At 42.7% G+C, this 25,430-nt stretch overlaps 1 protein-coding gene and 1 non-coding gene across 10 annotated transcripts in view; both read left to right on the top strand.

The window, feature by feature from the left end:
• Window positions 1–25,430, top strand: part of CARMIL1 (capping protein regulator and myosin 1 linker 1) — a 354,136-nt gene that overhangs the window by 103,870 nt on the left and 224,836 nt on the right. The window lies entirely within an intron of this gene.
• LOC120361181 (U6 spliceosomal RNA) lies at window positions 8,357–8,460 on the top strand. Its single transcript, XR_005577530.1, has one exon. It is a non-coding gene; the product is annotated as a U6 spliceosomal RNA (small nuclear RNA).

The following is a 25,430-nucleotide window of genomic DNA, read 5'->3' as shown; positions in this document are numbered from 1 at the left end:
TATTTCCTTGAATACATTTAATAATCCACCTTTTGAATAATTTATCTGGTATTTCAAAGATTTCATCTTGGTTTAGATCCATTGCAGAAGAGCTAGTGTGATCTTTTGGGGTTGTTATAGAACACTGGTTTGTTATAATATTGCCAGAATTATTATTTTTTGGGATGGATTATTGTTATTTTTTGAGATGGAGTTTTGTTCTTGCTACCCAGGCTGGAGTGCAATGGCATGATCTTGGCTTACTGCAACCACTGCTTCCTGGGTTCAAGGGATTCTCCTGCCTCAGCCTCACCAGTAGCTGGGATTACAGTGCCCACCACCATGCCCAGCTAATTTTTCTATTGGGGGAGGGTGTATACAGGTGTTCATTTTAATAATCTTTATTTTTTGACAGTTTTTATAAAAAAAATTTGGGGGACAATAAGATACGGCCCTGGAATATGACTCTGGCTCTCTAAATTATAAAGTAACAAAAGAACTTAGCCATAAGGCAAGCTCCTGAATAATTTCCTATTTAAAATCTGTGGTTCTCAAACTAGGGCAGTTTTGGAAGGTGTCTAAAAAGGTGTGGGAGGGAGCATTCTTGACCATCTCTGTAACTCTCAGTAAGGGCAAGGTGTTACTGGCACACAGGGCACGGTCCAGGGAAGCTACTGCAACCACGCAGCCTCTCCTAAGGACTTACCTTTCTACACTAAATGTTAGAGGAATGCCAATTTAAAATGAAAATCTTCTCTTGGTATCTCTTCCATAATTTGCTTGTAGCACATCTCCAAATGGACTGTGACCCACTTCTCGAAAGTGTGTTACGCCTCCCATTTCCCGGTGTAGTGCACCACGCAGGTCTGGCCCGTCTTCCCGGGAGAGCCCCACGGCGGCAGCGGAGGCGGGGCGGGCAGCGCGAGGGGCGGAGCTGACTGACAGCGAACTGGCAGTGGTTCCGCAGCTCTGCCTAGTCACTCGGCGCATTGTCTGCGCACGCGCACGCCCCCTCACGCCCAGCCCTGCGTGCGCTCGCCACTCCCCACGTGGCGCGCACGTCCCGGAAGCCCAGGCATCCGGGAGGGGCTCAGTTTTTTGTTTGTTTTGTGGGGTTTCATGCTTTTTAATGGAGACGGAGTTTCGCTCTTGTTACCCAGGCTGGAGTGCAATGGCGTGATCTCGGCTCACCGCAACCTCCGCCTCCTGGGTTCAGGCAATTGTCCTCCCTCAGCCTCCCGAGTAGCTGGGATTACAGGCACGCGCCACCATGCCCAGCTGTTTTTTTTTTTTTTTTTTTTGTATGTTTAGTAGAGACGGGGTTTCACCATGTTGACCAGATGGCCTCGATCTCTTGACCTGGTGATCCACCGCGCCTGGCCTGTTTTGTTTTTTGGGACAGACTCTCTCCCTGTCGCCAGGAGCCAGGCTGGAGTGCAGTGGCGGGATTGTGACTCACAGCAACCTTCGCGTCCTGGGTTCAAGCAGTTCTCCTGCCTCAGCCTCCCGAGTAGCTGGGACTACAGGCGCGCGCCACCATGCCCAGATTGTGTTTTAGCAGAGACGGGGTTTCACCTACGTTGGCCAGGCTGATCTCGAACTCTCGACCTCAAGGTTATCCACCCGCCTCAGCCTCTCAAAATGCTGGGATTACAGGCATTGTGAGCCACAGCACCTGGCAACCAGAATTGCTTTTCTAGTTCCTTCTCATTTGGGAAGGCTATGCTAATTATTCTTAAATTTATTTTTGATTTGACTTAAAAAGATTTTTTTTCGCCCTTCAGGATGTGACTTTATAGTGTATTGTAGTCTAATTCAGCTCTTGGTGCTTTCAGGGCTGAAGACTGTGTATGAATTCCTTGGTTATAGAAAGTCTTTGTATGATAGCTTCTCAGATGCTGGTTGTAGTAGCATAGTGCTTGGTATGTGAGCAGATTAGCTGTCTTCTCTGGGGTTGGAATTGCAGATGTCTCTTGAAGTTTCTCTCACTCCCAAGTGGTGTGTACTTTTTGATTATTTTCCCCCCAGTACTTTATTTAATGAGTTGAGCAGCTTAGGCTTCAGGCCAGTAGGAGAGAGATCCATGGGTAAAAATCGGTTGTGGCTAAAGCAAGTTGGTAAATGCAATACTCGGTGTTGGGCAGAGGTCCCGGCCTTGATAGAAGCAGCTGGGGCAGCTCTCAGTGAAATGCCCTGAGGTCTTTGCAAGAGGAAGGGAAGAATCCACCTCAGCTTTCCTGTCAGGCCAGCAGGAAAATGATCCACTTCCCAGTTACACTCCTGATCCAGAGTTCCAGCTATTCAGATCAGACAGGCACCTCTTTTCTGCAGGAATGTTGATGTTCAACATAGAAAGGGATTGTGACTGTACTCTTCATCCAAGCTTGACCCTAGGGGATGTGCATTCTGTGTGGATGCAGTCACCCTGAAGTATTCCAGAAAGGCTGTCTACAGGTGCATCCACACTGAGCTCCCATGGGGGAAGCCTCAGCTGTGTCGATGGATGGTGGATGATAGGGAGAAGAAATCAGCTTCTCCAAGACCCTTCATGAGCACCAGGGCTGACTGGCTGTTGGGTTAGAGCCACAGACTTTTTCTGCTGAGCCAAGCACTGCAACTGTGCCCCTGTTAAAAGAAACTTCCCAGAAATGGAAAGCTCTGGGACTCAAGGCCTGCCGTCTTGATTATTTTGTTTCATGGAGTACTCCCTTGATGTCATGCACTCCTTCTTTCCCTAGGAGTAGAAGTCCCTGAAACCCAGACTACTGTGGATGCAACTGTTTTTTGAGTCTAGCTGCCTAGTGGCACTGCCACACTCCAGGGTGGTACTGGGGATGTCTCCTAGGGATCCAGTGATGTGACCTGTTGTCAGATCTCCCAGCAGTGGGTACCAGCACCAGTTCTGATGAGGATGGCAGGGGAGTGCTGTGAGATTCCTTGGTTATAAAAAAAAAAAAAACCTTAGTGTTTCGGTTTTCTCAAATACTGGTTGTAGTGGTAGATGAACTGGTCACATGGACAGACCTGGGACCTCTTGGTTAGCCAGGGTGATGCAGGCAGTGGTGATTGCTGAGGTCACGCGTAAGTTCTCTCCTTCCTGCATGCTGTGTTCTTCTGCCTGAAGGTGTTATAATGGCCTGTGTCAGTTGGCCTCTAACCAGGAGGTGGTGCTTGGAAAACAGCACCAGCCGTGATGGTGGTACGATTTGCACTTGCCTTATGTATCCAGGGAAGGTATTCTGGTGTTTCAGGCAATTGATGGGGCCATAGAGCTCCCAAAAGTTTCTGTCCTTTGTGTTAAGCTACCAGGGTAGGTGGAAAGGCAAAGCCAGGTGGGGGCTGGGTCAGACAAGTCTGTGCTCTGGCTCTCCACATGCAGGCAAAAGCAGCGGTTCCAGTGGGAATCAGAGGGCAGCTCTCTGGCTGCGGGTGTACATTCAAGGGAAGAGCACAGCCGCTTCGCTTCTACTGCATAGGAGATTGTGCATGGAGACTGGGGAGTAACAGGTCACAGTAAGCTCTACCCAGTTTTCATGCACTTGGCAAGGCAGGTCTCACAGCCACAGTGTTCCACGAACAGCTAGCGGGGTTCCAGGCAGTTGGCACTCAGAACTCAGAACTGCCCTAGGCCATTAGCCTTTGCATGGCTTTCAGACCACATTTCTGTTGGTCAGCCCACACAGCAAGGGCACCCAGCTCCTGTGCTCTCTTATGGCTGCAGCACTTTTACTTGCCCCTCAGTTCTGGCCAAGGGAGCTTGTTCCCACTCAAGATTGTATCTGGAATCTCGGTTGAGCTTCTCTCAACATGTGATTGCTGCTTGAGTTAGCTGGCCGACTTCCACAAGGCCCCTTGTGAAGTAAGATCAGCAGTAGCTTCCCTGTGTTCCTGCTGGAGACTGGGAGTGCACTGAAAGCATGTTCACTGCTCTTCCTTCTCGTGTACTCCCCACGGCTCACTTGATCAGCTCTAGTGCTGGGTAGGGTTGATGGCTTCCCCTGCGGCCTGGATTGCCAAGTTCTGCAGTAGGAGTGTACATCACAGAGGCAGTTTATTCTCCTCTCATACTCTGGGGACTTAGAGTTTGCCATCTGCCTCATAGTAAATTCCTGTGTTTCTTCTTGGAAAAAAAAATTCACAGTGTGAGTCTTGCCACACTATTTTGTCTTTCCAAGGGGTAGAGGTATGCTCACAGTGCCTCCAATCCACTATCTTAGGATTTTTTATTTATTTTTTTTTAAAGCAGGTTTTATTGGATACTTTTGGTGTGAGAGTTAGTGTACAATTTAGGGGCGTTATTCTTGGAATCAGACAGACCTTGGTCAGACTCCCGACTCAGCCATTTTCTGGTTGTATGGCCTAAGGCAATTTTAAAACTTTGTCTCAGTTTCCTTATCTGTAAAACTAAAAAAAAGTGGCATTCACACATATCCGTAAGATTATTTGAGACTTAAGTAAGATAATGCATACAAACCATTTAGCACAAAGTTTGACTCAGTAGGTGCTATTTGCCCTTAGTGCCTTTATTAGCTTTGTTTTAAAGAACTGCATATTGTCTTATCTTCTAGGAGCTTACAGTCCAGTAGGGCCATAACATACATGTTGAGGAAAGGAAGAGGGAATATTAGCCTGCTGTGATGTGGGAGAGACTTTCTGGATGAGCTGGGATTGGGGCCACTGTGTCGTACAACAGGGAGCACCACTGACATCATCTTTGAGAATGGATCCCTCTGGAGTAGTACAGTTGCACTTCTAGGAATTTTTGAATGTGACCATGAAGGATGTATAGAAATTGGATAAATGGAAGATGAAGGGGTTTGGGCTTGGATTTGGTAGGAATAAACAGATTGTTTCAGAGGATGGTGAGACTTCCTAGCTGTTCAGAGAGCTTTTCACATTGAGCAGAGGTAGTCAGCCTGTGTGTCTCGAGGTGGCTCTAGGGCTTTGCTTCTTTCTGTGCACTGAAAGGTGGATAGAATGAACTTTCTGGTGAAATGGGTACAGGTCAGGGTGAAATGCCTTTGCTCACTTCACATTGTCTTCTTTGTGTCTCCTCAAGGGCTGGGATTGCTGTATTTCCAAAAGGGCACTTTTTTGTGAATAGCCTTTTAGCCTGGTTAAGTAAACCAAAAGGCTCACTTGCTTTTTCTGACATTTCTTTTTCTTTAATGTTACTCTGAACTCATTTTGTTAAATACCACGTTTATTCAGTATGTGGAGTGATCAGGATGTTGTGTGTGTGATCCTGTACCTTGGTTCTGCTTTGAATAGCCTTACATTTCTTTTGAACTTCTTTATGTACTTTTTTCTTTCCTTTTCGTACCTCTGTGGCATTTATTCTGCTCTTTAAGGACTCTCAAAGGCATAGTAAATCATGGCATAAATTAGGGGGCAAGAAAAGATTTTCTTTATCATTAGGCATCTATTCTTTTGAAGCTGTGTCTTTGGTAGATTTTAATTGTCAGGATGTCAATAAAGCCATATGGACCCAAAGTGAATAGCATATCCAATTATCTTGTAAGTAACTTTAGCTTAATAAATCTTCCAAGTTATTTTAAAAACACAGTATTTTATTGGGTATTTAGTATTATATGATACTCTAAAGCAGAAGTCAGCAAACTTTTAAAGGACCAGATAGCAAATATTTTAGGCTTTCAGGTTGATTCTGTTACAGATATTTAGTTCTGCCATGGTAGTTTGAAAGTAGCCATAGAAAATATACAAACTGATGAATGTGGTTATTTTGCAGTAAAACTTTATTTACAGCAATAGATAGTGGGTCAGGTTTGGCTCTCTGGAGTGGTTTGCTGACCCTTGTCCTCAAGGAAAGATTTTGTTGGATTGGGCAGGTAAATGGAAAACTAAAATTACATTATTTACAAAATTTCCAGATGAGAAACTCTATGAAGAACTTAAACTTTTATCTCCTGTTGTTTGAATTAGATTTCATATTTGACAATGAATTTGTAAATAAATCCCAAATACCTTTATCGATACTTCCTCTCTTTTTTAAATGTAACACCTGCAGCCTCTCTTTATTAATCAACCATTTGTTGTTTTCTTTGCACCAGGCACTGCGTAGGTCATTGGAAATTTACAAATAACTTAGACACACACTTTTCCTTTAAGGAGCCACAGTCTAGACGGTGTACTCTTTTTTTTGCCAGATGTGGGCTCATGCTTTGGACCACATGAAATATTTGGTCTAAAGTAGCGAGAAACCTGCATTGCAAAAGGGACTTTTAGGGGGTACACTCGTCTTTCTGTTTCTACTGTTTGTGTGTTTGGACAGCTATGTTTTTGTTTCTCTTTATTTTTGTATTATTAGAGAAAGTCTGCCGGAATTTATAAATGGTGAAAATATTTTGATAACTTAGTTGCCAGAATTCCTAGTCTTGATTCCAGAGATTGTGTTTTCCTGACCTTTAAAATTTTAGCTTAGTCACCTTTATTAAGTTTGTGGATTTCTTGAAGTTCTGCCTACCAAATTATAAAAAAGCACCACCAAACTGCGAAGGTTATGTCTTAATAGTATTGAAACAGGCAGTTATAAAAAATTGTGTCACCTAAGTCTAACAGCTCTTCTAGAATGTTTTCCTTGAGACCTAAGCCATTCTGGCCCTTGCGTATTGGGTGGGTCTGGGATCTGTTTCTCCTCACAACACTTCTAACAAAAAAAATGGCTGGATTTTTTTCCACACCAACAACCAGGTCATTGATTTTGACAGTACCCAGAGTTAGCACAGACCCCACAGGTTATGGGCTTAGACCCACAGGACTCCTCCCTGTTAGATGCCAGTTTTAAGTCCAGGCCTCCTATACTTCTGACCAAGAGACGGTAAATCCTGAGTTTCTATGAGCCCTACTCTTTGGATTCAGTAATTCCCTATAAAGGCTCACAGAACTCACAAAGTCACTTTACTTCCTATTACTGGTTTATTGCAAAGGTCACAACTCAGGAACAGCCAAATGGGGGACGTGCAGAGGGCAAGGTATAGGGGAAGGGCAGGTCCTCTCTAGATGCCACCCGCCCAGTACCTCATGTGTTCACCAACCAAGAAGCTCTCCAAACTCTGTAACGTAGGGCGTAGGGGTGTTACGGAGCTTCCATGACATCGTCATGGTTGACTAAATCACTGGTCATTGTGATTAGTTCAGTCTCCACCCCTTCTTACCTCCCCAGAGGTGGGGCAGGGGCTGAAAGTTCATTCCTCCGATTTCATGGTTGGTTCTTCTGGCAACCACCAGCCCTCATCCTGAAGCTCCCTTAGGGGCTCACCAAGAGTCATCTCATTTGCCTAAACTCAGGTGTGACTGAAAATGGGCTTATTATGAACAAGAGACACTCTTCTCATTCCTGGCACCCAGGAGATTCAGAAGTTTTAGAAACTCTTTGCTAGGAACTGGGGATGAAGACCTTATTTTAATTTTTTGAGATAGAGTTTCGCTTTGTCACCCAGGCTGGAGTTCAGTGGCTCAGTCTCAGCTCACTACAGCCTCCATCTCCCTGGTTAAACCCATTGTTGTGCCTCAGCCTCTCGAGTAGCTGGGATTGCAGGCGTGCTGTAATTAGTCAACACGTCGGCTAATTTTTGTGTTTTTAGTAGGGATGGGGTTTTACCATGTTGGCCAGGTGGGTCTGAAACTCTTGACCCCAAGTGAACCACCTGCCTCCGCCTCCCAAAGTGCTGGGATTGCAGGTGTGAGCCACCATACCTGGCCTTACGGTTCTTACTATAAAATCACAGTGGAGTTGGATGGGGGCGAGGGAGGGCAGTGTGTGAAGGAAAGAGGTTCTACAGTCCACATGAGGGTAGAATGTGGACTTCTCTGGCTCTGAGGAAGTGGGATGGGTTGAGTATCATGGGGTAATTTGATTGGACACATTCTGGTGAGTCTGGTAGTGGGTGCCTCAGGAGCTGTGAGGACGTTTAAATGTGACAGTGTCACAGAAGAGATAGAAAATTGTTCCGTAACTTGGGTAGTGGCATGAGAAAGTCGGTCTGGTGTTGGGAATAAGGTAAGCTTGGATTGTGGTTTTTGGGGGTGCCAAGAAATGTCTTTATAAGGTTTGAGATGTACATAGATGTAGAAGGAAGAATCATGCCTTTCTAAAGTTCTTTTTAAGTGAAAAAAATATTTTAAAGATATAAATAAGTTTCATAAGTATATAACAATCCATGGAGAAGAGTGTAATCTCTTTCTGGTGGCATTAATTGAAACACTTTATCCCAGATTGAATGAAATCTGTGTTGAAATATATTGATATCAGTATTTTGGTATTTTCCCTTCAGTAAGATAATCTTGATAACCTTGATTTCTTGCTTTTTGTGTCCTGATTACCTTGAAATTAACATCTTGACATAAAAAAACTGTGGTCCTCACTTTGATAGTACTTATACAAAAACTAGAATGATAAAGACATTAACATGTCTCCTGTGCAAGGATGACACACAAATTTGTGAAATGTTTCATATTTTTTAAAACAAAACTATGGCTTCTGTGTTTTTAAAACTTTGTATTATGCAAAACTCCTTGAGAATAAATCATTTCGGGAACTTTTAAATACATGTGAATGTAGAATAGGACAATAAACTTTCAATCTATGTGTGTGTGTGTGTGTGTGTGTGTGTGTGTGTGTGTGTATTTTTTTTTTTTTTTTTTGAGATAAAGTCTTGCTCTGTCACCCAGGCTGGGGTGCAGTGATGTGATCTCTGCTCACTGCAACCTCTGCCTCCTGGCTTCAAGTGATTCTCCCTGCCTCAGCCTCCTGAGTAGCTGGGATTACAGGCATGTGCCACCATACCCAGCTAATTTTTGTATTTTTGGTAGAGACGGGGTTTCACCATATTGGCCAGGCTGGTCTAGAACTCCTGACCTCAAGCAGTCTACCCACCTTGGCCTCCCAAAGTGCTGGAATTACAGGCACTGTAATTGGCTGGTTTTTAAGACTTTACATTTCAGAATGTTTGTTTCCAAGAAAGAGCCCAATTGCCCCAGTGCTTTATTTGAGGACAGAGCCTGAAGCACAGGAGAATAGCATGGGGGGACATGACTGGCACCATTGCTGACACAGCCTAGATGTAGCAACAGCGCATTTCTTGGGTTTTGCCCCCGCTGATGCTCAGATTTGTCTGTGGCCAGCAATAACCAGCACCTGTGTCAAAGGTGGCTGCCTCAATTAAGACACAAACCAAAACTTCTAATTGTGTGGTAGTTTCTGCAGTACCAGTCAGGTGTGCAACAGGTACTTAGGTGGCATTTGCTTTTTCTTCTACCACAAGAGTGGCCTTGGACTCGTATGTCTGTTGGGTGATGGTTGAGGTTGCTTTGAGCCAGTCCTCTCCCCTGGTCCACTCAGCAGAAACTGTGTATGCCCACATGGCACTGTTTTCCTTAGCGATGGCTGAAAGCCATTGCTGTTTTTAGATTTGCTTTCAGAATGCTACCTATAGGGCAGAGAACCTAAGAATGTATAGCTTCTACCTAATCATTTCATTCTCGGGGGATTTAAGCCTCACTGCCTTCAGAAATTAAGCAAAAGTTCCAGCAGGTACCATCTTACATGATAACTATAAGTTCTATGATCATCGCTAGTAATAGAGAATGTTTTGTTCGAGCCACTTAAATATATTTTCTTTTCCTCGTGGCAAGCCTAACATCATCATCCTCAAAAGCATGGTTGCCTGTGAATTTCCTTTTGGATAGATGTCATACAATTTACTTTTGCTCATCCATTCATCTATCCAAGCATCCAGTAAACATTTATCAAGTATGCACTATGTGTCCAGTACTCTTCTAGATGCTGGAGGGACAATGATTAATAGATAATCTTTCTTTACAGAGTTCATATTTATTGAGAGGAAGGCTGGACATTGAAGCAGATAGTAATGTGGTGAGCTAAGTGCAGCTCTAAAGATACGTACAACTTATCAGGACAACAGTTATCTAAGGCATCCAGTTCACAGAAGGGAGGAGAGAACACCCTGTAGGCATGGGGAATTTCACTGTTACTGCCGTGTATTCAAGGCCAAGAATTGAGTGGTGAGAGAACGAGCTGGAGATGTAACAGAGGTGCTCTGTGACAGAGTTTGAACTTGAGTTTGCTGGTGAGGTGTGGGGAAGTCTGTGAACAGGACTCAAACAGTTGAGTGACATGATTCTTTTTGTGTTCGAGAAGAATTCCTCTGGTGGCTCTGTGCAATGGGGTTTTCAGAGAGTGAGGACTGGAGACAAAGTAGACAAGTGAGAGTGCTGAGGGGCCTAATGATTCATTCCTGCATTTCCTTTAGTAAGCATTTATTGAGCACTTATTGTGGACCATGCCCTGTTCCAGTCATTTGGATTTTGTTTTCACATAGATAAAAGAGATAAATAGTAGTAGCTTTTTTGGGACAAATTGATAACAAGTAAATCACAGTGTTGGATCATGACAAACTTTTGAATACATGTTTTCTAGAGGAATATTTTGATTTGGTGGTGTTTTTATCTTGGATTTGGATCAGTCAGCAGTAACATAAAAAATGGCCTCTTTCATGGTGCAAATTAGTAAGGCTTTAGTTTCAGCTCTTGAGTTTTTCTAAGACTGATTATTTCAGTCTGAGATTATTCTGAGCCTTAGATTCTCATTTTCTGCTCATTAGCGCCTCAAAGAATGGAGAGGAGGGAAGAGAGAGGCTTCAATCTGACTTGCCACTTGTTAGAAGGTTTGGGAAAGAAGGTGATGAAGTTAATATTTAGTTTTCAAAATCAGGTTACAGATTGTTTTGAGGCTTATACTTGCCTGAAGTTCTTGCTCTCTCAACCGTAGCTAACTTGCTGTCTGGATGTGTATCTGAGTGTGTGTGCCTCATGCACAGTGAAGGGTGGGGCTCACTTTGGTGGTATGAGCAAATAGCCTAAGAATTAATACATTTAATTATTTTACCAATCACGTTGGTCATTTGCAGTATCAAAGCAGTGACCTTGGTATGATGTAAGGACATGGAATTAATTTTGTTGTTTATGCTCTTTTTTTGTTGTTGTGGAGGGGAATCTTGCTCTTTTACCTAGGCTGGAGTGCAGTGGCTCGATCTTGGCTCATTGCTGCCTCTGCCTCACAGGTTCAGGTGACTCTCCTGCCTCACCTTCCAGGTAGCTGGGATTACAGGTGTCTGTCATCACACCCAGCTAATTTTCTCTATTTTTAGTAGAGATGGGGTTTCACCATGTTGGTAAAACTCCTGACTTCAAGTGATCCACCTACCTCGGCCTTCCAAAGTGCTGGGATTACAGGTCTGAGCCACCATGCCTGGCCTGTTGTTTATAATCTGATATCTTGCAGCTTGAACTTTGTTAGTATAGTTTAGGAGTACGAACTTTAAAATGAAAACAAATGCTCCCCAGTTCGTTGAAGAAATAACTGTACCTACTTCATAGGGTGGTTAGGAGGGTTAAATGAGTTAATACCAGCAAAGATGAAGGTCCAGCACGTAGTAAATGTTACATAAACAGCTGTCATTTTTATTGATTTTACTTTTGAAAGTCAATTAGAATTTGCATGAAAGTAATAAGCAATAGGTGAAAATCATGATAATACTAGATTGTAAGGTATTACGAAGCTGGCCGTGGTGGCTCTTGCCTGTAATCCTAGCACTTTGAGAGGTATAAGCCGGCAGATCACCTGAGGTCAGGAGTTCTAGACCAGCCTGGCCAACAACATGGTGAAACCTCATCTCTATAAGAATACAAAAATTAGCCGTGCAGGATGACAGGCGCCTATAATCTCAGCTACTTGGGAGCAGAATCACTTGAATCCGGGAGGCAGAGGTTGCAGTAACACTGCATGATGTCACCTTTTACTTCACTAACAACATGTTTAACGTACAGACTATACATATTTTTAAGTGCTCCGATTCAAGGAAAGTTGAAACTGTTTTTAGTTATAGGCCTACATTTGAAAAATACTTGTCATGAACTGAAAAACGGGCAAATCCAGCATTTGGGCCTTAACTTTCTTCGATAGTTCCCCAAATAATAGCCTGGAGAGCACATGCAGAGATATAAAAGTCGATGAATAAGTGGACAGCCGAATCTGTTGAACACTATGCTCAGTTTCTAGTTCAAGACAAACGAAACATTCACATAAATTGATCTGAATTTTCTAAGTGAAGAATTCTACCCTTAAGATAAAAGATTTACAAACTTTTAAATAGCAATATATATTCTGCAATTCAGCAGCTTTTTGTTCTGTGATTTTGAAGACCATCTTTTGAAGATGCAGAATTTAGTCTTCCTACTTGGGGGCATTTCTTCAATTCAGTGAGCCAATCATGAGATTCACCCAATGGAGATATTAAACACAATGAGAGTGAGGGAGGGAACTGAAAATGCTTTGTTCTTTGGTTGCAGTGACTTCTAATTGAAGCAAACCAGCTCTACATGTGGATGGTCATGACTTTATAATGACAATTAAAATATTTTCAGTAGAAGACTGCGGCCTCAGGGAAAAGCATGTATGAAATGGAGTATAATCACCAGATGTGATTATGGGCCCCTTTTCTTAGTGGGTAATGATTTCTTTGCCTCTGGCTGTGAGTTGGCAAATGGACTCTGTCATTGTGAGTATCTGTTGGAAGAAAGAAAAGGAACAGAGCTATGAGACAAACAGTTCATAAGAAAAAAAGAGAAGCAGCTCCTGTGCAGACAGGCAAGTGGAAGTGACACTCACTGTACGGGGCCTCCCCGACCTTGGCGAACATGCTGGGATTGCAGCATTATACCTGCAGTGTGCCCACAGGTGTTCTGGAGGTTTTGAAACCCATTTGATGTAGAGGCATTTTTTTGATATCCTCAAGTTGATAAATGTTGGATTGGGCATCGTTAGTCTCTCTACAACAGGAGAGTAAAGGCTGGGGAGTATTGAAAGGCCCATGTTTCTTTTGGTGATGTCTGCCTTAGTTAAAACAGATACTGTTATGTGGTAGAAATGAAGGAATTTAGCACAGACAACAGTTTTATTATGTTTTCTCTTTTAGATGTGGATTTCTCTCTCTTTTTTTTCTTTTTTTTTTTTTTTTTTGAGACGGAGTGTTTCTCTTGTTACCCAGGCTGGAGTGCAATGGCGCAATCTCGGCTCACCGCAACCTCCGCCTCCTGGGTTCAGGCAATTCTCCTGCCTCAGCCTCCTGAGTAGCTGGGATTACAGGCACACACCACCACGCTCAGCTAATTTTTTGTATTTTTAGTAGAGACGGGGTTTCACCATGTTGACCAGGATGGTCTCGATCTCTTGACCTCGTGATCCACCCGCCTCGGCCTCCCAAAGTGCTGGGATTACAGGCTTCAGCCACCACGTCCGGCCTCTTTCTTAAGAGACAAGGTGTTGCTCTGTCACCTGGGCTGGAGAGCAATGGCATGATCCTAGTTCACTGCAGCTCCCAGCTCCTGGGCTCCAGCAGTCCTTTCACTCCAGCCTCTCAAAGTGCAGCAGCTGGGACTATAGACACTGGACACTACACCCAGCACGTTTTTTACAACTTGTTTTGTAAAGATGGGGAGGTCTCTGTTGCCCAGGCTGGTCTTGAATTCATGGCCTCGAGCAATCTTCCTGTCTCCAAAAGTGCCGAGATTACAGACAGGAGCTAAGACACCTGGCCTCTGCTTAACCGGCACTACCAAGAAAGTAGGAATGACTGCCCTGAGGCGAATTAGTTTTCACTCCTTACTGCTGGGGATTTCCTCCCTCCCTTACTAGAGAAGCCCACACTTCCATGTTTATACAAATTGAGTGCTCATCGTGCATTTCCAAATGCCTGCTGCTGTGCTTGTCTCAGCCAGAGATTCTGTGCCAGCAGACGGTGGAATGGTTTTCATTGAGAAGACTTGAGGAGGACTTCTGTTTCTTCACTGGAGTCTGTAAGCAAACTTCAAAAGAATCTGTGTTTCAGCTTCTTGTTTTACAAATTATAATACTGTCCGTTATGTGTTTTGCATGACTTTAAATCTTCTTTTAGTCAATTTTTGTTGTTGTTGTTGTTGTTTTTAATGAGATGGGGGTCTTGCTGTGTTTCCCAGGCTGGCCTTGAACTCCTGGGCTCAAGCTATTCTCTTGCCTCAGCCTCCTAAGAAGCTGGGCCTACAGGCATGTGGCATAGTCAAAATTGTTTTCCAGAAGTGTTAGCTGCTTCAGATTTTAGGCAGATTGGAAATTGTTGATCACTTCTTTCCTTCAAAGTATAAAATGGAATAATTACTGGAATGAGATGTCAGTGTTTTTTATTCTAGACATTGTGAAACATGACTAATGATGTTAGGAATACTTGAGTCAGCATGTGAAAAGGAAAAGGCAATGAGTTGTTTCTGCTCAGTGATCACAGCCAATTAAGCAGGGGAAGGCAAGCTAATGCTGGTGTGGGCCGCAGCAGTGAAGGTTCTGTCTGCCTTGTTGTGTGTGTGTAGGACTCATAATAATTATAAGAGACATGCAATATCAGCAGAATGCAGTTTAGGAATGAAGAATCAGGAGACACTGAGTTTCCTGCCTAGGAAAATTTTCTGTGTGAGACTAGCCACTGGTGTTGAACTATGTGCTAGGAAGCATTTTACTCCGTTATACGTTATGAACCAATCATCTGTTTACAGTTTTTCTGGTGGCAGTTGCCTAGATTAAGGAAGAAAAAAAAATAACAGACTTTAAAACATTGCAAAAGTAAACTATTGCAAAAATAATGATACTTTCCCAGATGCACTGTGAACTTCTTTGTCAAATTAGTTATGATTAGGCAGGTCACTGCCCTTTCACATTGCTATTTTGAGATGTCATTCTTTGATGCTGTAATGATCAATATTACTGATATATGTAAGTAAATTTGTTGCCAGGCATCCCTTAAGCCTCAGGAATATGTTTATTTTTGATATTACCTGGCAATTTTTTTAAAATAAATTTTTCTAGACATATGTACACACATATTAATACACCCCACATGCACACACATACATGTTTTTGAGATGGGGGTCTCTGTTGCCCAGGCTGGAGGGCAGTGGGGCAGTGGCACAGTCTTGGCTCATTGCAGCCTCCACCTCTTGGGCTCAAGTGATCCTCCCACCTCAGCCTCCAAGTAGCAGCAGCTACAGGCATGTGCCATGGAGCCAGGCTATTTTTGCATTTTTTTGTAGAGATGGGGATTTGCCACATTGCCCAGGCTGGGCTCCAACTTCTGGGCTCAAGCAATCCACCTGCCTCAGCCTCCCAAAGTGGTGGGATTACAGGCGTGAGTCACTGCACCCTGCCTAGATTTTTAATATATGTTTTAAAAACAACCTAGGCAACTCTTTAAAAAGTCACACTTTCGGGCCGGGCGCGGTGGCTCAAGCCTGTAATCCCAGCACTTTGGGAGGCCGAGGTGGGTGGATCACGAGGTCAAGAGATCGAGACCATCCTGGTCAACATGGTGAAACCCCGTCTCTACTAAAAATACAAAAAATTAGCTGGGCGTGGTGGCGCGTGCCTGTAATCCCAGCTATTCAGGAGGCTGAGGCAGGAGAATTGCCTGAACCCAGGTGATGGAGGTTGCAGTGAGCCGAGATCGCTCCATTGCACTGCAGCCTTGGTAACAAGAGCGAAACTCTATCTCAAAAAAAAAAAAAAAAAAAAAAAAAAACCAAAACTTACTACACAGGCTACCCATTGTACTTACCTGAAAATAAATAAATAAATAAATAAAAGTCACACTTTCTGGCTTTTTAAAAATTTTTATATATATTTTTTGCAACAATCTTGCTCTGTCAGCCCAGGCTGGAGTGCAGAGGTATGATCTCTGGTCACTGCATCCTCTTTCTCCTGGGTTCAAGTGATTCTCTTGCCTCAGCCTCCCTAGTAGCTGTGATTACAGGTGTGCACCACTACCTGTAATCAGCCTGGCTAATTTTTGTATGTTTAGTAGAGATGGGGTTTTACCATGTTGGTCAGTCTGGTCTCAAACTCCTGATTTCAAGGTCTCCCAAAGTGCTAGAATTACCCTTCTTGGCCTCCCAAAGTGCTAGAATTACAGATGTGAGCCACTGTGCCTAGCAGCTTTCTGGCTTTTAATATTTTTGTGTTTTTAAGCTTGTGAAAGAACTTTAAAAGTTGGTCACGTGATTTGATTTGAAAGCTAAAATAAATTGAATGCTCTACTTAATAAGAGGTAGTTTACAGGTAGCTGTACTCTACAGGAAGTATTATTTTTCGGTAATGTTCGCTAATTATTCACAAGTATTTCACTAATCCACTAATGTCGTCATAATAGCGTAACTGGCTGGGTGGGGGCATTTTCCATAGGACATTGTTCTATACATGTCGTCTTTCCAGGAAACGTTGATAATTACACTGCTATACTTGGATGTGGAACCCAACCTGGATGGTCAAAGGTAAAAGGCTACTGGGCTGTCTATCCTAGGATAGGGGGTGATGGTGTATGGGCTAGACAGTAGCCGACAGTAGCCTAAGGATCTTCTGAGGTTGAGTCTCAGGCTTTTTCTCTTTTCTTTCTGTCACAGTTGTCTCTATGGTATTGAGATCTTGCAGAAGATGCTGGGTTGAGGTTGGTCTGGAATTTGACTTTCTTCTTCAGTGGCCTTGTCAGCAATCGTTAGAGAGTTACTGTTCAGTGTGATAGCCACTAGCCACGTGTGGCTGTTTAAATTTAATAAATGAATGACAGAGAGATATAATTAAAATACTATGTAAGTTACAGATTCCTTCGTTGCACTAGCTGTATTGGCAGAGCTTAATACACTGCACATGGCTGGTGGTGACTATAGCAGGTCCCATGTTCCCTGGGACCCTGACATCTGTTGAGGTGCAGTGGCTTGTCCAAGGTCACACAGCTAGTCATTGCAAAGCAAGCGTTTGGACTAGTTGAGCAGTTACTCTTTTACGTCATGCAGGGTTTCAGTTTTGGGTGTTACAACTAGAACGAAAAATGTGTTCCTGGCATGCCACATTCTTCCAAACTGTGAGAAACTCAACGACAGAGTTAGAAATTAGTTATTACCACATAATTTTAGTTTTACAAATATCTGTGATTCATCTTAGGGTGGCTTTTTTGTGTGTCTGCATGTGTGTGTGTGTGTGTGTGTGTGTGTGTGTGGGTGTGTATCACATGTGGTGTGGTGGGCGTTTGCCACCTGTGCCATACATTGCTAACCTGGTATATATGATGCCTGCCTCATAGATGGATATGGGATTTAGAAACTGCAGGTTATTGCGGTTGGACAGGACTTTTGAAGGTTATCTAGCTTACCTTGAATGTATATATAATGCTCCTGGCAAGGCTGTTGATGGTGAGAGCTCTGCCTTATAAAAGAGTTCACTTCTTCCCACGACTTCAAATTGATCATTTTCTTTATATCAAGCAAAAATGTTTCTTCCTGTAATTTCTACACATTGTTCCCAGTTGGCTCACAGGAAAACGTTTATTCCCTCTGACATATGCAGCCCTGCCAACATTTGACGACTGTTTTCCTGTCGTTTTTACGTCTTTTCTCCTGTAAGAGAAGCAGACGTAGTTCCGTCAGCTTTTCCTTGTGTGACATGTTTTGCAAACTGCTCACCACCTTGCTTGCTTCTGCCTGGACCAACTCCAGGGCATAGCTCAGATCTGTGTAATTTTCATGTGAATGGATGTCATCTAGATACAGTTGGAAAGTCTGAATAAGTCTTTCTTGAGGGAAAGAATGGCTACCAGTTTCCGCATGTAGGAAATACATTGATTTAATTTTCTTTGGGAAGAGAAATTGTGGTTGTCTGTAATCAATGTGTTATTTTTATAGTCAGAAACTATTATATGCCATTTTAATAAAAGTAATGGTCCTCTTTATAATCACAGTTTGGTTAGAGTTTGGGTCTAGTGGTTGGGAAAAAAAACCACAACAATGTTGCTTATCTCCCTCCCTCGATTTTTCCTTCCCTTCATTCCTTCCATGGAGCAATCTTTGTGGGCCTGTTATATGTCGATAACTATGGCACTGGGGCCACAGTGATGAAGAAGAGAGTGGTTTCTTCTACGGTGAGAGGTGCGAAATGATGCTAATTATTCTGGCAGTGGGACCGCAGCAGTGGAACTCTGTCCAGAGGTCCACAGTAACTTACGAATTCCATGATCCTCCATAGGTCTTTCATTCTGTTCTTGTTTTTGAACTTCTGAAATGGCAGTGATAGTTGGAGTAACTTCCTTAGATTGTTGTAAGACAGAAACAAAATGATAGGTGAGATTTCTAGAAAGGTCATGGTTAGGTTGGACATAGTGGCTCATGCCTCTAATCCCAGCACTTGGGGACGCTAAAGCGGGATGATCACTTGAAGCCAGGAGTTTGAGACCGGTTTTGGCAACGTAACAAGACCTGCTCTACAAATTTTTTAATTTTTTTAATTAGCTCGGTGTTGTGGTACACACGTGTAGTCCTAGCTACTTGAGAGGCTGAGGCAGGAGAATCGCTTCAGCCCATGAGTTGGAGGCCGCAGTGAGCTGTGATTGAACCATGCACTCCAACCTTGGCAACAGAGTGAAACCCCATCTCTTAAAAGGAAAAAAAAAATCATGGTTATTGTTGCTGTTGTTACTGATGAATAATACTTTTGTGGGGCGGTGGTGTGGCTGATCTTCCCTGTTAAGTTCCCTTTTCTTTTTCGCCTATTTCTCTCCTTTATGCATTTCTTGGCCATTTTCTTATGAAATTTTTCTAACACACAGAAAAGTTGAAAGAGTGTTAGAGTGAGCACCCACATACCCCATTTAGTTGCTACCATTTACATTTTACTTGCCTTACACATATCTGTTCATGTCTCAGTCATTGTCCACTGTTTACACACTTGTGTTTACGGAGAAAGATGCATGGTAGTTATTTTCTCTGGGAAACGGAGCCCTTCCCACTATGATTGTGTTCATCTTCTCAGCGGTGATGATGATGGTTGTGATGATAACACAGTAGCCGGCACAAAGCAGCACACTGTTAACTCACTCAATCTTCATAACAACACTAGAAGACAAGCGCTAAAATTAATTTCTATTTTACAGAAGCCTAAACTGAGGCACAGAGAGGTTAAATCATCTACCCAATATCACCCAGTTCCTGAGGGGCTGAGTCAGAAATCTGGTAATCACTTGAGTAAGCCTGGTTTGTTTGCTTTTAATCTGTAAAATCAATGGGGGGGGGGAAAAAAAAAAAGACACCATTTAGGAATAGGAAAAATAACCACTGCAGCTGTTTGTGATTCAGGTTAGTTTAATGACCACTCTGTGGCAATTGTTGTACCAAGTGCTGGGTTTGTGCAGGTGGTTGAGTCAGGGTCTCTCCTCTTAAGCCAGTTGAATGGACAGAGCTACTATGAGTTGTTGGATTAATGTTTTAATATAAATAACCTTATAGAAATTATTAGAAATGAAGGGTTTCAGTAAAGGAGAGTTACCTATCTAATTTTACTTAAAAGAAACCTTTATCATACACTGAGCAAAAAAAAAAAAAGAAAAAAGTAAATTTAAATGAATTAAATTTTTGCGGAAAGGAGAAAAAAAAGCAAGAAACCTGTACATTAACGGTTACTATTTTCGGGTAACTATTCTTTACCCAGCTTCTGTGAGAAGATTAATTGTTCTAGCAAATGAGTACTACCTATGTGGAAATGTCTTACTGTTTCCTGATTTCTTTCCTTTTGCCTTAGCAGAGAAAAATAATTTGGGAGAAATACACCCAAGAAACCTTAAAATATATTCCGATGAATGCTAACTCTTAGATTATTTATGGCCAGGTATATCTAATGACATTTCACAAGGCACTTTAAAAAATACTGTCCCTTCAATTTTTTCCCCTTTATTTCTCTCCATGATTTTGTCTAAATTTACCAGCACATCACACACACACAAAGAGACAATTAAAACCCTACTGGGGGCTAGGAGCTCACTGAATTGGCCTGCATCCTTTTGAGCTCGGACATATTTCTGTGCGTTGCTGTCCCTAAGCCCGTGTGCCGTAAGAATACGCATTGTTGGGACACGGTGCAAGGAGAGGCGTCCTGGAGAGGATGTGGAGGATGCAGAAGCAAGTGACTGCTGTGGCATCGTTAGTCTGCGTGGGTTGAGTGATGGCGTAAATGAAGTATCTTCTGTTAGAAATGCTTGACACTGTGGCTTAAGCTTTGCAAGTGATTCTTGGCATTCCTCTAAAGTTGCTGTTATAAATGACAATTTTACACATATGATGGAGGAAACGAGAAAACTACATTTGTCTCCCTGGTGAGGTAAGACATAAGCAAGTGGAAAGGTGGTTTCCAGCTGGGGGATGGAGCCTGTTGTTCATGCTGTTGTGTGTTGACTTGTCCACCTGGCTGGCTCCTAGGATCGTGGGGGTCCTTGGGGCTTCTCTGTATCATGGATTCTGCATGGAGTTTCTGTGTCTTGCCTCTTCCCGGTCTTTTCGGCACTGTGGTTATTTCTCTACGGCCACTGCACGGTGGCTCTCAAGCTTTCCCTTAGTTGAGATTCATCCCCTTCAGGGCATGTGGACTCTGTGTGAAAAAGCTGAGCAGGTTTATTCTGACAGTACTGCCTGGAGGGCTTGCCCCATTTCTTTCCAGAAAAATTTAAAATTATTCTGCTTTTTTAAAAAAGACTATTCCATAATTTCATAAGCCAGCCACAATGTTATAAATACATCTAAATTTAATAGTGGAATTATAACATTGCTTTCAAAATTTCTCACTGGGTCAGAGAATTATAGAGCTGAAAGAGACCTTCACCAGAGCAAAACCATCCTGGGAAAATAAATTTGATGTTTTAATCTTAAGGTATTTTCATAACTCATGGTAACTTCATTTGTTTTTTCGTATTAATAACCTTTTCTGTCAGCAGAAAAGTAAACTTTTCCACAATTTTTTTTTTCTACAATGGAAGCTGTGGCTGTAGGTGCTAAACAAAGTATGTTTTTACACGCACTTTTCCGCTGGTTATCTAAGTACACTTTTCTACTGCTAAAAATGCCACGGAATAATAATGGAACCACAGTGTCCTTAGAGATGGGCGTTTTCACTCTGTGCAGAGATGCAGAAACGGGGTCAGAGAAGACAAGGGGCTCACCCAACACTGAATGGCTGTTTAGAGGCAGAGTGAGGATGAGAACTTGTCTTCTGATTGCCCATTCAGTGTCTTATGTAACACATGGGGCCATTTATTTTAAGCCATCTTGTCCCCAGCTGATTAAGAATTTTCACGTGTAGCCTGGGTCGTGAGAGCTGCGTCACGGAGGAGGTTGCAGCTCAGAAAACACTTGTTGAGCGGGCATACCAAGAGGAAGATGATGCCTGCCCTCAGGGGGCTAACACACCGGAAAAGTGTTTGCAGACACATTTACAGTTAAGGACAGCAAAGAACTAAGCATTCTTAAAGTTCCTTCTAGCTCAGTCATTTGAATTTCTTTTCCCAAAAAACCTTTGTTTCCCCAACTCCACAAAAACAAGTCCGTCTTGGTTAAATCCTCATACAAAGTGAAGTACTAGTGTCTACCAAGAGGGCCTTGCAGGCTGATGGGCTAATTGTGGTCCAAATCCCATTTCAAGAGGGCATCTTCAAGCACGTGGTCAGAATAAAAAAAAAATTGTCTTTTGAGACAGTCTCGCACTGTCGTCTGGGCTGGAGTGCAGTGGCATAATCTCGGTTCACTGCAACCTCCACTTCCCGAGTTCAAGTGATTCTCCTGCCTCAGCCTCCTGAGTAGCTGGGACTACAGGCACACACCACCATGCCCGACTAATTTTTTATATGTTTAGTAGAGGCAGGGTTTCACTATGTTGGCCAGACTGGTCTCTAACTCCTGACTTCGTGATCCACCCGCCTCATCCTCCGAAAGTGCTGGGATTACAGGTGTGAGCCACTGCACCCAGCAGAATAAAAATCTTGATTGCTTTGGTAAATGGCAGCAAGTAGACCACGGGGACAAGCAGTCAGTAGGAATGAGGACACCTGGTGCATGGGCTGGGGCGGATAGGGCGTCTGAAGAGGTAGAGGGTAAGCAATGAAAGTTGTTGTCGTAGCTGCCAAACAAAGGGTGTTTGTACGTGCAGTTTTTTCACTGGTTATCTGAGGAACCTGCTGTCACAGTGTCTGTGAAGAGACCATTATTCGACGCATGAGGGTTTTCAATCAAGTGAACAGCATAGTATTCACGGGCTGCTTAGGGAGGTACTGTTATTTGGATAAAGGATGGTGGTGTCTGGATTAACTCTAGTATAGTTTCTAGTATAGCTAAACAAAGGATGTTTTTACACGCACTTGGGACATCATCTTTTTTTTCACTAATGCATTCCTAGGGATTCCTTCACTCAGCTTAGTTTTCTCGGAGAATCCATGACATGTGAAATCTTAATTTTAGACATCTAAAATTAGGCAAATAAGCCTTTTAACGTATAGATTTAAAATACATTTAGATTTTTCTATTTTTATTGAAATAGTGCACACCCTCTGTGGTTGTGTGTGTGTGTGTGTGTGTGTGTGCGCGCGCGCGTGCGTGCAGCAAGAGGAGATGCTCACATTTTTTTCTGGATCGTTTAATATTGATGTTATTTAGTGCAAATTTGCAGGTTTTAAGACTATTAGAGGGGAAAAGATTACATTTTCTAAACAATTAGAAAAGGGGCCATGTCTCTGAATGTTGGATTACTGCAAAAGGAAACAACCGGGTAAAGAACTATTTAAAAATTAATGAGAAAGATAATTGTCATTTTTTTCTGATGGGGGTGGAATTTTGTACTTCCTGTAGTGAGTGAAACCCAGTGATATCATGACTAGGACCTCTCCCACCAAGAGCTCTCAACTAGGGGTAATTCATTTGTTTGTGTTCGGAATTCACAACTGTGATAAGCCTCTTTGATGACCAGTGGCAAAGGAACATCATCAGTCATGAAAACTCACAAATAGAGAAATCAGCAAGTATATTAAAATAAAGCACATTTATCTTCTTCCCCAAAGGCCTCACAAACAGGTGTGTCATGAGTGTCCTTGATTCTAGTTAATCCCTTTCTCTGTGTAAAGTGCTTGCGGTGGCAAATCAGTGTGGGTTTCAGTTACCAACTAGCCTGTTAGTTGGTGGGAAGAAGTTTGTTTTTCAAAGCTTGATGTTAGCAAGTCCAGTTTATGTGAAATCATGTGCAGAGGACACAGGCTGGCTGTATTCTGGTTGTGGGAATAGATGATTTAGCTCAGAAGACTGTCTTCTTTGTACCAGACACTGTGCTGCCTAAAGTGTAGCATGAACAAGCCCTTCCAGAGGCATGCAAATTATTGCTCCCCTTGAGAAGACTTTTACGAGTAAATAAATAATCTAAGCAAGGATATGAGTGAGCCGCAAGAGCTGGTCTAGGGTATTGATGAGAAGCATTAACAGGGAGAGGCTCACCTCATGGGGTGCTACAGGAAATTTGGCTTTTGAAACTCATAATTGAGGGTTCAAATTCTAACTCTTACCAATGTTGTTGGGACAAGTTAAATTACTATAAACCTCTCTAAGTCTTGGTTTCCTCACCTGTTAATGAGAGAATCATGGTACGTTTCTCACAGGGTTAAAGTGTGTTAAGGTAAATGCCTTGCCACTCCTAGTTTACAGCAGATTTCAAAAACATCCCCCTTCATTTCTTCCCTGATCACAGATGGTTCAGAAAAGGAAGAGCTATTATGAACTGATGTGTAGAGAGAAGACATCTAGCTGGCAGGATACCTCTCGATAGTTGTAAGTGATCTAGGATAAATAGCCAATGTTTGTGGTTAGAAAAAGGCCTTGGGCTCCTGGTTTTGCAGGTATAATACACATGGTAGGGGCGGCACAGCTGCTAGGACAGTCATTTCAAGTGTATCTGCTCAGGATCCTGGACTTCCCATTGTCCGGCTCTGCCAGAATGTGGCTATCTACCTGCCCAGGTGAGGATGGAACCCTTGCATTAGAGAAGACTCTCAACAGCCATGGTCTGTTTGACTGGGGAAGCTGATAGGAGCCCCAAATGTTCTAAGTCTGTTGCAGATGGTTGGACGTTTGGTGACCGGATATGAGGCAGATTTGTGGGAATGGTTACAAATTGATCAAGTTTTACAAAAATATTAGAGGCATTGAAACCATATATCAAACTAAGCCTTAAGGCATTCAGAAAATGTAACAGGCTGACTTCTAAGAAGTGAGAAGTGCAAGTTTTGCTTAACTTACTGAATTCAAAAATGAATGTGGAGGGATGATTTGGATAGAACCTGTTCTGTCTGGGGCCTTCACGTAATCACCAGAGAACGTGTACATCAAATTATGCCTGGAAGAAATTTTTATTTCCAATTTCAGTTGATTTACTGATACGTTAAGGGAATTAAAAAATATTTAGCTTGGGCTTTCAGAGCGCTGTTATTACTATTTGAACTATGGCTGTTATTTTAATTATCATTAGATAACGACTATCTATTGAGCTGTTGTTAGCTAGGCTCTGTGCTAAAAAGCTTTTACATATTTAATCTTCACGACACTTAGGAGGTAGATACTGTATTGTGTGTGTTTACGGCCACGGGTAAGGTATAGGGGACCTGATAATTCGCCCCAAATCACACAGCTAGGAAACAGTGGAGCTGGCCCAGGCGTGTCTGTCTTGAGAAGTGCTGTACCATCCACCTTACAATTACATCTGTAGGAATTATCTGACTTGCAGAATCCATGTAGTACATCTGTGCCGCTTCCATTTCTGTCCTTAGCCTCAATTCCTGTTTTTAGTTCTCTATCTTTACCTTAAAATCTGCATGTAAATTGTGGTAACCCAGCACAAACCTTGGTGCACCCACTTGGCGTTTTCAGGGAAAAGGAGTAAGGCCTGTAAAGGAGAGTGCACACCAGTGCTGGGTCTCTCCATGCCCATTCTGATTGCTTTCTCTTCTGTGCTTTAGACGATTGTGCGTCTTCCTCGATGCTTTTCCTTCCTGGATGATTTGGAAGAATTAGAATCTGTCTTCCCACCATGAGTTTCCCAGGGAATTAGAGGGAGTTTTAAAGCATAATGATGGAATTTTTACTAATGACCTTTTATTGTAAAATGCTGTAGAGATTAGAAATAAATAGCTTATATCTGTCCCCCATGAGCTGTGCTTAATGGCAATGGCCAAAATAATGTTCAGAATTAACACTGGGAGTTTTTTGAATTCATACCCCAAAGCTCCTTTAAAAGCTTAGAACTTGGGTAACTAAAACAAAGTCACTTTAGAAGAAATGGGTTTTTCTCTAATAGTGGCCATTAGTATGATTACCCAAGTGATGTCACACAGCTGACGGCCCTCTTTGGGCAGGTTGCCTACAGCAGAGGTAAGTCTGCCTTCTCTATGTTAGCACTTTGAGAACCCTTTGCCCCTAGAATCATCACTGTCATCATGAAATACACAATGAAGCCTCCTCCTGTTGTTTGAATGTCTCCTCTCAGAGGA

This window comes from Saimiri boliviensis, chromosome 4 (assembly GCF_048565385.1).
Source record: "Saimiri boliviensis isolate mSaiBol1 chromosome 4, mSaiBol1.pri, whole genome shotgun sequence".
NCBI lineage: Eukaryota > Metazoa > Chordata > Mammalia > Primates > Cebidae > Saimiri > Saimiri boliviensis.
Note: the sequence above shows the minus strand (reverse complement) of the source record. Positions and strands in the feature narration are given on the sequence as shown.